Source organism: Peromyscus eremicus, chromosome 2 (genome assembly GCF_949786415.1).
Source record: "Peromyscus eremicus chromosome 2, PerEre_H2_v1, whole genome shotgun sequence".
Lineage (NCBI taxonomy): Eukaryota > Metazoa > Chordata > Mammalia > Rodentia > Cricetidae > Peromyscus > Peromyscus eremicus.
In genome coordinates, this window is record NC_081417.1 from 44,399,724 (window position 1) to 44,413,104 (window position 13,381).

Genomic DNA, 13,381 nt, shown 5'->3' on the forward strand with positions numbered 1-13,381 from the left:
ACTGCTCACATTGGTGTTCTCCATGAGCAAGCTAGGAAGAAGGATACCCGGCTAGGTAAACAGTAGGGGTTAGGTTTGAACTTAGAGAGTCTGGGAGAAGCCAGCAACCATTGCTGAGCATGTTTCAGGCTTTATCTGGCTATGCATGCTCTCTGGCAATAATGAAGTCTCCCACAGAGTGGGAGTTAGAGTTTTGGTACTGTACTTGCCAAGAAGCCTCATACAAAACTGGCACGGTGCCCATAGAACTGAGACAGCATAGGACTCCTGTGTTTAAAAACAAGGCAAGAACTTGGGGAGACAGTTGCAGAGGACTCCTGTGTTTAAAGACAAGGCAGGAACTTGGGGAGACAGTTCAACTGCTTACATGCTTCTCATGCAAGCATGAGGACTTGAGTTTGACCCTCAGAATCCATGTAGAAAGCTGGGTGCAGAGGCACATGCTTATATTCCAGCACTGGGGAAATGGAGACAGGGAAGTCCCTCGAGTTCATCTGTCAGCCAAGCTGTTCTAACCAGTGAGCTCCGATTCCCTGTAAGAGACCCTGTCTCAGAAACCCCAAAGTGGAGGGATGGTTCCTAAGAAGCAATGCCTGAGATTAGCCTTTGGTCTCAATACATATGTGCGCACATGTACACATATTTGTACCTGTACCTGCACATGTGAATCCCCTGCCTCCCACACAAAGCAGCTGGACTTCCTTCTCAGGGACCTGTGCTCAGGGATTTGATTTGTATATGGTTTACCGCTCTAGGCAGTTCCATTGGTGCTGATGTTAAAGATATTTACCAGGTTTGCTGCTTACACAGATGTAGAAAGTAATTGAAGATCTTGGATTCCATCCAAGGTGACACATGCTTTTCCTAATTGAAGTAACATCCAGGAGCATGGCGTCCGCTTGTGAAGCTGAGCTCTTCTGGTCCTGATGATCAAATACAAAGCCATTCACCAGGGTCTGCTACTGTTCTGTTTTCTTAATAGAAAGGCATGCTCCTTGTAGAAGGTTTGGAAATAAAATTTCAGCCTGACATTGTGTTCTGTGTAATAGGTTCTCTCACTAAGCTAAATTTGGAGGTTGCCAAATGGTCTGTATAAGGAGAGAGTCTGAATAAAGAGACAGACAAGTGGATTCATTGTGATGCCCAAAACAAGGCAGGCAAGGCAAAAATGAGGGAGCCTGCCTTGATGAGTTCAGTTGCATGTTTTATAGTCTTTAGCTTCAAGACTGTATTTGGGAATTCAAAACTGGGGAGGGACATTTGACTCATGTGACTTAATTGTCTCTTACATTTATTTGTGTGTGTGTGTGTGTGTGTGTGTGTGTGTGTGTGTGTGTGTGTGTGTGTGTGGTGGGGGGCACACATACGGAGGTCAGAGAACAACATGTAGAAGTTCTCTTTTTTCACCACGTAGGTTGCAGGGATTAAACTCAGGTTGCTAGACTTGGCAGCAATTGTTTTTACCCAGAAAGCCATCTTTCAGCCCCCACTTACTTGGCTTTTATAACTTTCAAATTGCTCTATTGCAGCCAGATGGATCCTCAGACCCAGAAACAACAATATTTAAGCAATATGGGAATAGAGAAACAAGTCTGGTTAGTAGTGAGTTAGAAACACGGGTCTCTTTGTTCCAGATGCTAGCTGTAGACATTAAGACTTGAGGAGCTGCTGTTCAGTGGTGTTGAATTGCAAGAAGTGAGCCTAGGAATCTTTTGGCCCTCCCAACAAATACTTTCATCATCCAGAATTCCCACAAGTCTGGTCTTCTGTATGGGTGCAACCCTCTACCTACATTTCCTAGGTTGACAAAATATGCTTGTGGGTGCTTTGCGTGTATGGAATCCAGAAGGTGCTCAGACACATCAAATAAGGTGAGATGAACAAAGCCCATTTCTTATAGTCAGGGGACTCATGCAAACTTCAAGAGGTAGGATATCAGCAAAGGAAAGACTGGGAGGACAATGAAGGGTGATTGGTGGTGGTGGTGAATGGGGGTGATGTGGAAATTCATATAAGCTGAAAGAAATTCTTTCTGAGAATCACACAGAAAATTAGGGTACTAGATATTTACTCTAGTGTGGCGACAAGGCATTACAATGCCTTCTAGTCTGTCTCCTCACCCACCTTTATTTCCCCCAGATTTTGAGCTAGTTAGTGTAACTAGTTCAAGAGTTGTCAAAGTTGATGAATTTACCCAAGAAGTGTGTAATAACCTCATCGGAAAGAAAAGCTCCTTATTGTTGAAGGAACTGTCTGTGTGGTGAGTATGGTGTTTGCTGGCAACACCATCGATGGCTGCCATATGTATTATTTCAGACAGAGAGTGGTTTCATCAGGAGTTTAAGGGAGAGCAGAAAGCAGGTTGTATTTTCCTACAGTGTTATCTTCTAGGAGACTCAGAAGAAGCGGTTGAAGGCTGTATTTTCTGGATGGACAACTCCAAGATTACCGAGACTCTGGGCTTTCCTTGGGGCAACACTCTAAATCTGTGATTCTTAACTTTCCTTTAATTCTTGGTTAATTCAAGGCAAGAGAGGGACAATTTAAAACACAAACGGCATCCATTTTCACTTCACTGAAATTGTCTGCTTGGAAATTATTAGTGTCAAGGACAGGAAACTCTGGGGGCAAAACACAATTAATCTTCACCATAGATTGATAAAAATGAGTATTTGAAAGTCTTTCTCTCTTGCAAATGTATTTTCTCTCTTGCAACTGTATTTTCTGGTACAGCCATTCATTTCTGCTACATGTAGTCTGGAAATTCTGTAAAGCTGCAGACATGTGATGAAAGTGACCGACTGAAGCTGGGGAAGACTTAGTCAGGGAGGAGGGGCGTGCTCTTCTCGGTGCTCTGAGGAAGCCTTGCAGTGTGCCATCCCAGAGTGATGTGGGAAAACAGGTGATCAGCTCTCCCTTAGGAGTATGTTAGTGGAGCTAGGGATGGATGCTGGGATACCACGCATGGGGCTGTACATTCTTTGTGTGGTCCCAGAGGAAAGAATGGGGGAGTCCTGAGGAGATGTATCTAGTCTCATATTTAAGAACTAGCCATGGAATAGTCTGCTGTGTCCACCCTGAAGGTAGAAGTCTTCAATGGAGTTTGGACATACCTGGTAGAAAAGTTAGAAAAGGGATTTTTGTATTGGGAGAGACACTGAACTGATTCTTTCAGGAAGCAATTACTTGCATTGATTATTAGTGATAAGTATAAAATAATTCCTTCTTTAGGGTGGCACCTCCTAATTTTAAAGTGCTTTTGCATTGTACTTTTTAATCTCTATGATAGCTCTCTCCATTCTAAGAAAGGAAAGAGATAAAACATAATTATGGTGAGAATCACCATAATTGATGGTTTCTATTGGGATGGTTACCAAATAGACAGAAAAGTAAAAAAGGTTTCCTGAATTTCAAATGGCTTCAAAACTATTTGAACAGATAGGACACACACATAAGACTACAAGATAGCCCATGCCATTTACTTAATGAATAATTGGACTAGTGGTTTTCAAAATGTAGTCCCTAGAACTGCACTTATTTGCATTAACTTGGAGTCTTGTTACAAATAGTAGGGACATATAAGTACTGCATGCCAACCAATTATGAGAAAAAGTCATCTTGAGTGAGGTAACCCAGACCGAGAAAGAAAAACATGGTATGTACTCACTCATAAGTTGATATTAGCTGTTAAATAAAGGATAACTATGCTACAATACACAGAATCAGAGATTCCAGGTAATAAGGAGGGTTCAAGAGGGAATGCCCAGATCTCCCTGGGAAGGGGAAATATAAGAGGTTTTGTGAGTGAACTGTGGGTGGGTGGGGATTGGAATATGAGCGATCAGGTTGGGTGCGCAGACAGGGAGAGTACTGAAAGAGACTACTGGAAAGGGGGGACATTTTGGGGTTGGGTAAAAAGTTGGCACAAAGGAATCTCTCAGGAATCTACAAGGATGATCCCATCTAAGACTCCTAGCAATATCAGATAGGTAGCCTGAATTGGCCATCTCCTGTGACCAGACAAGACTTCAAGTGGAGAGAGTGGGAAACCAACTCAATCACATAACCTTTGACCTAAGATCTATCCTGCCTATGGAATGTGCTGGGGTAAGGGTGGATTAGAGATTGAGAGAGTGGCCAACCAATGACTGGTCTAGCCTAAAACCCATGCTAGGAGAGTTAGCCCCCCTCTGACACGGCCTGGAACACTGGGACACACAGGCTGGATGACCCAGAGACGTAGGATAGAACCAAACACAACTGGAGGAAAAAAAGTCAATGTAATGATGCCTAACAATATTCTGCTATACTCATAGCTTGGTGCCTACATCAATTGTCATCAGAGAGACTTTATCCAGTGACTGATAGAAACAGATGCAGACCCACAGCCCAGCATTAGGTGGAGCTCAGGAAATCCTCCAGAAGAGGGAGAGAAAGGATTGTAGGAGGCAAAGGGGTCAAGGACACCACAAGAAAACCCACAGAATCGACTAACCTGGGCTCAATGGGGCTCACAGAGACTGAACCGACAATCAGGGAGCCTGCATGAGACTGACCTAGGCCCTCTGCACATACATATGTTGCATTTATGTAGCTGGATCCTCTTATGGGGCTCCTAACAGTGGGAATGGGGGGCTGTCTCAGACTCTTTTATAGTCTTTTGGGACCCTGCTTCTCATACTGGGTAGCTTTGCCCAGCCTTAATACATGGGGAAGTGCTTAGCCTTATTGCAACTTGATATGCCATGTTTTGTTGATATTCATGGGAGAATTGCCCTTTCCTAAACACAGAAACGGAGGAGGAGTGGGCTGGGGGCTGAGAACAGACAGGAGTTGGGGGGAGGGGCTGGGAGGAGGGGAGGGAGGGGAAACTTTGTCTGGGATGTAAAATAAATAAATAAATCTATTAAAAAACAAAAAAGACAAGTATTAGGCACAGGCCACTCTGCACCTACTGAATGAGAAACTCCTGGAGTGAGGTTTTGTTATTGTTGGTGCTGGTGAGGATTAGACTCTGCAGGGCCTCCTGCATGCTGAGCATAATCTCCAAGCTCTGTCCCGGTGAGCTGTATTCCTACCTTGTGATAAGGTCAGTATCACTGCTCCACTCTAGCATATCTTAATGCTTCCCAATTTTTTTTTCTCAATGCCTCTCGGATTTTAGCATTCAAAAGTTATTCAAAAATTATTATTAAAAATGTGTTGCAGCAACAGGAGGCTCTCTAGGTGATTTAATGCCTCCTAAACTTGAGAATTGCTCATCTGAAAACTTCTTAACATGTACTCTCTTGTTCCTCACACAAGCATCTGTTGACTTTATTTGTGGGTTTCTGTGGTAGTTTTGAGACGTGTGGCCCAGGATGGCTTTTAAATTCTGGTGTAACCAAAGCTGGCCTTTGAAATCCTGATCCTTCTACCTTCACCTTCAAAATGGTGGAGTTACAGGTTCACGTCACCATACCCATCTTTTGTGTTTCTAATGAAGTTGTCAGTTCTGCTGGACGATTCTCTGATAGCTGTAGAATTGTTCCCTGTGATTCAGGAGAGGAGTGGGCTCTGAGGTCTAGTGGACCATAAGCTCAAGTCTGGAGTACAAACGACAAATATTATCAGGGCTCTGAATATTCTTGTTACTCGTGGTTCAGCATTTACTGTGTAGCTTTTGGCCATGCTTGGGTGCCCCTGTGGCACCTATATCTACAATATGGTCTTCCTTACAGAGAAGAGCTGCCTAAGTCGTCCTGGACAGATAATAGCACATTCTAGAAGTGACTGTCATTCCCTGACTCCTCAGTTTAGCTGGTCTTCCCACTCCTGTGGGGCCTCTCTAGAGTCACAGGCTGGTTGGTCATTGCTCCTGGCTTCTGCTTCCTGAAGACCCCTGAAGACCCGTCATGGAGGTCTGTCAGATCACCCTGAGTGCCAGAGTCATCTGAAACTGTCGGGATATGAGTTCACCTCATAGGCTGAAGGGCTTTGTGACCTTGAGGAAGCATTCTCTGAGTTTGTGAGCTAGCCTCTTTTGGCATGTACTTCAGGTAGTCTGATGTGCCCTGAGCCTTTCACTGCCTGATGCTTTCATGTTTCCAGCTTTGGTTTGTCCTTTACAAGGACAGAGTCCATATTCCCAAGCTGGCAGTTGGCAGAGAGAGTTGAAGGTACTCGGATATTCCTTAGCTGCTTCTGTCCCTCCCTGCAGAGTGGTCAGGGTGGTTCACGTGACATACTGAAGCTCAAGGTGCATCATCACCCATGCCTACTCCAAAATTGCTCTTCATAGGAAACCCTTTGTTTTGCTAACTCCTTCTGTCATGGGATCTGGGACCACTTGGTGAACCCTGGGAGAGCTGTAGACTTTAGTTTGGCCTCTTTGCCTATAAGCAGAGTAAAATCTGATTAAATTTCCCTTTCCTTTCTGGGGATTTAGGTCAGTTGGTAGAGTGCTTACCTAACATGTCTGAGTTCCTGGGTTTTATACCCAGCACACACCTATATCCTAGCAACCAGGAGGTGGAGGCAGGAGGATCAGAGATTGAAGATCATCCTTGGCTATCTAGAAAGTTCAAGTCCAGCCTGGGTTACATGAGATCTTGTGTCAAAACAAAAACAAGTAATGAAAGTATTGGGTTATAACCCATAGATCAAGTCAAATATCCACGAGTGCATACTTTCATGTGTAAATAATTAAATGCATTAGTAAATGGGTTGGAGGAATAGTAAAATTCTAATTAATTTGTGCAGAAAGAATGAGAGAAACAGAAAGTCAGAAGCAAATACTGTAGCATTGTTTTAGATAATATCTACTAAGGAGTGAAAACATAAATCAGTCAGAATTCAAGGGAAACCTGGGTATTTGTTTCAATGAATCTTTCCAGATATTATTAATTATAAATGGAAATACAGAAATTTTATGAGGAAGCCTGTCATAACTCACTTTTCCCACCTGGTCAGTGTTACCATTGCCAGTGATGAGACATAATCCTGTACCCCTTGATACATACCCTCAGAGGGGGTTAGTTAAGACTCTCCAGAGAAACACAGCTATTAGACATAATCCTGTACCCCTTGATACACACCCTTGGAAGGGGGTTAGTTAAGACTCTCCAGAGAAGCACAGCCATTAGAATGTAAGTATATTTACCACAAGGAACAAGCTCACACAGTTACTGAGGCTGACAAGTCCCCAAATCAGCAGAAAGACAGCAAGTTGGAGGCCTGGGGAACCCATGGTATGTTCTAGGGTGATGCCAAATGCCCAAGAACCAGGAAGATCTGTTGCTGAAGTGTATAGATCTGGAGACAGCAGTTAAGACCCTGGAAGAGCCAACGTTTCAGACTGAGTCCAAAGGCAAACAACAGCCAGCCTGAAGGCAGTCAGGAAGGAGCTCTCCTCCTGGGAAGAGGATCAGCCTCCTCGCTGCTCTGTTTAGCTCAGCTGGCAGGGAGGCCTACTCACTCAAGGGAGGGCACTTTGCTGTATTTAGTCCTCCAGCTCAATTGCTAATTTAATTCAGAGTACCTTTACAGACACACCCAGAATATTGTTTGTGCAACAGTGCACTCCATGGTCAATCATAAATTTTTTTTGCTATTAAGAAGAATACATGAGTGGTTCTCTGGTATGCTTGCCAAAAAATATGGGAACCTCATCTAATCGTAAGCAAGCTTTAGATAAATTCAAGTTGATAGATATTTGTTAAATAACTCACCAATTCTTTTGAGGCAGGATCTCAGACTTGAGGTCAGCCTGCTTCAGCTTTCTGAGTGCTAGGATTATAGGTGTATACCACCACATCCAGTTCTGACCAGTGTTATTGAAGAGAACCAAGGTTGTAAGAGACAAGGAAAGGCTGAGGGATTTTAGGAAGTTGAAGTGCACTCAGGTAGGACAGCTAAATGCAATGTGGAATCCTGAATTGGAAACTGGAACAAAAAGGGATGTTAATCCCCAAACCAGCAAAATTAGAAATAAGTCCACAGTGGTCCTAATTACTTTGCATTCATGGTTAATATCCTGGTTCTTGATTTTTCATAAATATACAATAATTATGTAAGGTATTAATATTAATAGAAACCAGTTGAAAGACATACAGAAACATAACTATTTTTGCAGCTTTTCCGTGTCTCAACTTATTTTAAAATGGAAGTTTAAACTGTCTTTAACAGGATTTTTTTTTAAAATTAGATGTATGGGTGTGCATATCTGTGTGTGCGCATGTGCTTATGAGTGCAGATGTCCACAGAGGCTGGATGTGTTAGTTTCCCTGGAGCTGGAGTTACATACAGGTAGTTGTGAACTGCCTGAAGACAGGTGCTGGGAACTGAACTTGGGTCCTCTCTAAGAGCAATATGTTCTCTTAACCACTGAGGCATCTCTCCAGCCCCTCAAAACAGAAGCTTAATGGGTACTCTGAGGACTTTTTAATGATAGAAGATATATGTTATATCATTTGAATTCACAACTGTCCCGTGTTTGTGAGCATACACATGCAATTTTGTATCTACTGCTCAAGGTTTTCCACAGATGCTGAACTCAATCTATATGTATTTTATGAACACCTTCTTAAAATCTCTCAGATTTCTGCCCTGATTTTCTTTTTCTGCTCTGTGTGTTTTCTCTCTTGCCTCTGCTGGCCTTGTTGTTTCTGGGGTCTTTGTCTCTGAGATGATGATGTGTGCATAATATTACAGAGACAAAGAACACTGGGCCAGAACCCAAGAGGCTCTGGTGCCAGCATCTTAGTCTGGTGCTGATGTTACTTTGGTTTCTTTCCACTTGTAATGTTCTGAGACCAAATAGTTTTGGCTAACTACCATGTGCACAAGTTGGTGTATCGGTTAAAATGATTATATAGATGTTGTATGTATTATCATGCTCTTTTTAGATTTTCTAAATGTTTAATCTGTATGCATTTTCCCATCTTGTCCTCAAAGTCTTTGATTTTTATCAGAGACTTCATAATATACACTCTATAATATACATTTCCCCTAGAGTGCTTGTGTGTGTGTGTGTGTGTGTGTGTGTGTGTGTGTGTGTGTGTGTGTGTGTGTGTTTATGTGTGCATGAAGAGCCAGATGACAACTTTAGGTGTTATTCCTCAGACACTGTCCCTCATTGTTTTTCTTTTTGAATGCAGATCTTTTACTGGCCTACAGCTTGCTGAGTAAGCTAGCTTTTCCACAAATCTTAAGGTCCATCTGTCTCTACACCCCCAGTTCTGGGATTGCAAACATGTGTCACCACACTCAGCCTTTTAAAGAATTCCACAGAATGTTCTGCAGACTGAATTCAGTTGTGCCTGTTGCAAGACAAGCACTTGACTGATGAGCCATCTCTAGTTCCTCTAGAATACTTTTTTCATTTTTTTTCGGGGGGGGGGGGGAAGAGTTAGGAATCCATTGTCATGTTTTCTACTTCTTCTTCTTCTTCTTCTTCTTCTTCTTCTTCTTCTTCTTCTTCTTCTTCTTCTTCTTCTCCTCCTCCTCCTCCTCCTCCTCCTCCTCCTCCTCCTCCCCCCTCCCTCCCTCCTTGCCTCCTTCCTCTTTCTTTCTTTCTTTCTTTCTTTCTTTCTTTCTTTCTTTCTTTCTTTCTTTCTTTCTTTCTCTTTCTTTCTTTCTCTTTCTTTCTTCTTTCTTTCTTTCTTTCTTTCTTTCTTTCTTTCTTTCTTTCTTTCTTTCTTTTGGTCTTACTTTCTCTGGAAGTTGTATATGGCTCTGTTCTTAATACCTTTAAGGTGTCCATGTGGGCTGGCCTGGGTTGAGCTGTGACTGGGTGGAGCCCTGACACAATCCAATAGGAGAGATTTTTGGGTCATCTGCTGATCTCTCCTGCCCTAGCAGAATGGCGTGAGAGCCCTGCATGGAGAAAGCAAGATCTACCATCAGAAAATAACTGGGCTGGGGAGGTAGCTCAGTGGGTTAGCACTTGTCACACGAGAGTGAGAACCTGAGTTCTGATCCCCAGAACTCACATAAAGCCAGCTGTTGTAGTGTGTGTCTGTAATGTCAGTGCTCCTACAGTGAGCTGGTAGGCAAGACAGAAGACTCCTTGGAAGTCCCTAGGTCAGGTAGCCTGGTGTACGTAGTGGGAAACAAGAGATGCAAGGTATAAGGTGAGGACTGGCGCCTGAGGTTGTCCTCTGACCTTACATACCTGCTGTAGCACATGCATGTACACCGCACTCCCCTACACACACAGAGGGAGGGAGGGAGGGAGGGAGGGAGGGGAGAGAGAGAGAGAGAGAGAGAGAGAGAGAGAGAGAGAGAGAGAGAGAGAGAGTTTTTTAAAGTTAAAAAGCAGAGAAGTAACAGTCCTAAGATTGAATGATGCCTACTGTGTGTGTTATTTTTGCCTGGGTAGTATATAACTATTTTCCTATTATTTGAGTAGTTTGCTTAAATTGTGAGGTAAGATGGAAATGATGGAGAGTGGTTGACGTTGAGAAACACTGGAGGCTCTAACAAGGAAAACTTGATTTTCTTCATCAGAAAAGATAATTTGGCTAGGCTCAGATATTGTCCTAGCAAGGGGTATGCCTTGGTTCCTTTGGAATATGTAGTAGACATTCTCTCTCCCTCTCCTTGCCCTTCTCTTTCCCTCCCTCCCTCTCTCACTCACTCCCTTTCCCACTCTCTTCCTCCCTTCCTCCCCTCCCCCTTCTTTCTTTTTTTGAGACAGGGTCTCATTATGTATCCTTAGCTGGCCTGAAACTCATTGTGTAGACCCCAAACTCACAAAAAAATCTTCCTGCCTCTCCTTTCAGAATATGGGGATTCAAGGGCTGCACCCCCATGCCTGGCAGCACACATAATTTAAGAAATAATATCTCTCAGTTTCATTTGTCTTTACTGGCCTGTTTCCTTGTGTTGCCTCCTCTAGAAGTTTCCCCTCTTATTTGGCCTATGCATTGACATCAAAGGTCCAACCTCCTTAGCGCGCCACTCAAGGATACTTCTAGGATATGATCATACCAGGAAAATAAAAGCACATTGCAAGAGTTCATTAAGTAAAAATAAGAAATGAAGGCTCCCCTGCTTTCAGGGAGCTTTCCATCTATTGGGAGGATAAAATCCATAAATAAAAGACAACCTGGGCATATACAGCAGAGAAAAATACTATGTAAGGGACCTGAGGGGAATAAATTTATTTCCTTTGTGCTTAGCTCAGGTCATCTCAGTCTTCTCAATAACATGAAAATATTCCCACTTTATAGTTCAGGAATATGATGTTAATAGACATTAAATGCTCTATGTCCTGGGCAGTTACATGGATGGAAATGAGACTGAACTTAGGCTGTGTGAATAGAAAGCTCCCATTGTCTCTGGGCAGAGTAAGAGAGAAAGCTTTGAAAGGATGCTGGTGATGAATCTCAAAGATAGACAGGATTGATGGATAGAAATGGGAACCCATAGAGATTGTGGAGCATGGCATATGAAGTGTAGCAACGGGAGACAGCATGTGCTGGGGAACAGAACTTTGGGGTACTAGAGCAAAGGAAAAGAGGGGTTTCACTGGAGTACAGGTTGGATTGGGAGCACTCTATCATGGGCCTTGTCTTCCAAGTTGAGTCTGAACTTTATTTCCCAACTCCTTTAATAAGCCATTGAAAGTGTTTGTGACCTTATAAGATTACACTCTTATGGTATGAGGCACGTACTTAAGAAAGGGAGAGTCTGTCATCAAGAGAACTAGTTTTCAACGAGTTACTCAGCACTGATGCAGTGTTTTGCCTTTTTACATCCCCACGGTAGTCTTGAGGAGCAGGCTTATTGTGCTTGGCTTCTAGAGGTCAGGGAATAACCTCAGGTGTCACTCTTGAGGTGTCATCCCCCCTTATTTTTTGAGACAGGATCGCTCACTTACCTGATACTCACAAAATAGTCTCAGCTTGCTGTCCAGTGAATCAGGTTTCACCTCCTCAGAAAAGAGGTTACAAGCACATGGTGTCCAGCCCATTTTTTTCTTTATGTGGGTTGTAGGGATTGAACTTAAGTTATTATCTTTGCAAAGCAAACACCTTATTGACTAAGGTATATCCCCAGACTCCAGGAAAAAGTATTCTTAATGTCATCTCCTATTGCAGACAGGAAAACATCGAGAGGTTAGGTAATGATCAGGACAGATAACCGTGTGTCAGGATGTAACCTGGGTGAATACAATTCTACTGTTGCCTCTTTGTGATACAGTACGTGACAACAGCCCAGAAGACAACTTGGGACAGTTTTTCTTCTCCATTAAATTAATTAAAAAATTTCACATATGTGAATGATAATTACCCCCCTTTCCTCCATCCAACTTCTTCCAAGTCTTCACACTCCATTCACTCTCAAATTCATGGCCTCTTTTTCTTTAATTATTATTGTTACAAATATATTTGAATAAATTCATAAAACCTGCCGAGTCCATTTAGTTTTGGTGATATGTGTATATGTGTATGGTTATATGTGTATGTTTTGAGGGCTGACTACTTGCTGTTGGATTGCCAATTAGGGGACTCCGCCATGGAGAAGACTAATTCTTCATCTAGGGGTGGGGTCCTATGACATTTCCCCCATCCTCGTTGATGTATTAATTATTGTTCAGGTAGTGTATAGTCAACCATATTGTGGCGATTTCATAGCTGTAGCTTTCCTGTCATGTCTAGAAGCAGAAGTCCTGGTCCTCTGGCCCTTAAAATATTTTTGTCATTCCTCTGTGATGTTCCCTGAGCTTTAGGTATAGGGGTTATATTGTAGATGTATCGTATCAACTGGGACTGGGTACCCCATGACCAATTATTGTCTACATTTTGACTAGTTGTGGCTTTCTGTTGGTCCCAGTCTGCTGCAAAAAGAAATTTCTATTTATGCTACACAGTACCTGACAGCAGCCAAAAAACAAGTTGGGCGGTTCTTCTTAGTCAAGTGTGATAGTCCACATGTCAATGAACTTGACATCAGTGTTGGTTAAGCAGAGACACAAGGGCAGTTGTGTGAGCCTAGGGCCTGATGCTGGGGCTGAACCTGTGAACTTGTATCTTCTGTATAGTTGAGGTTTCCTAGGGAAGCTGACATTCTGTGCAAAACAGTTGCCCCGTCCTTGGGAGTATCATGGACAGCCTTGCTTTAAACTCCTTAGCATAGGCTTTTTGTTCATTTCTAGGCAAACGTATTGATCTAGTCTTATAAACATTGAGGTCTTGGGTGCTTGGTGCCAATTACTTTTGAGAAGGTTCTAGCAAACTTCCCAGGTATTGGTAAGCATCACATCTTTTTATTATTGGAGTTGAGACAAGGAGGTTCTCTGGAATTTAGTTGTTGATGAATTATTCCCTTTTCTGGGAGCATCCTTATTCCTTGTGTATGTGAGTACCCTCCCATGCTTTGCTACCTTGGGAGTTGC

The 13,381-nt window shown here is 42.8% G+C and overlaps 1 protein-coding gene across 1 annotated transcript in view; it reads left to right on the forward strand.

Annotated features, from left to right (window-relative positions):
- Positions 1-13,381, forward strand: part of Faxc (failed axon connections homolog, metaxin like GST domain containing) — a 61,272-nt gene that overhangs the window by 34,993 nt on the left and 12,898 nt on the right.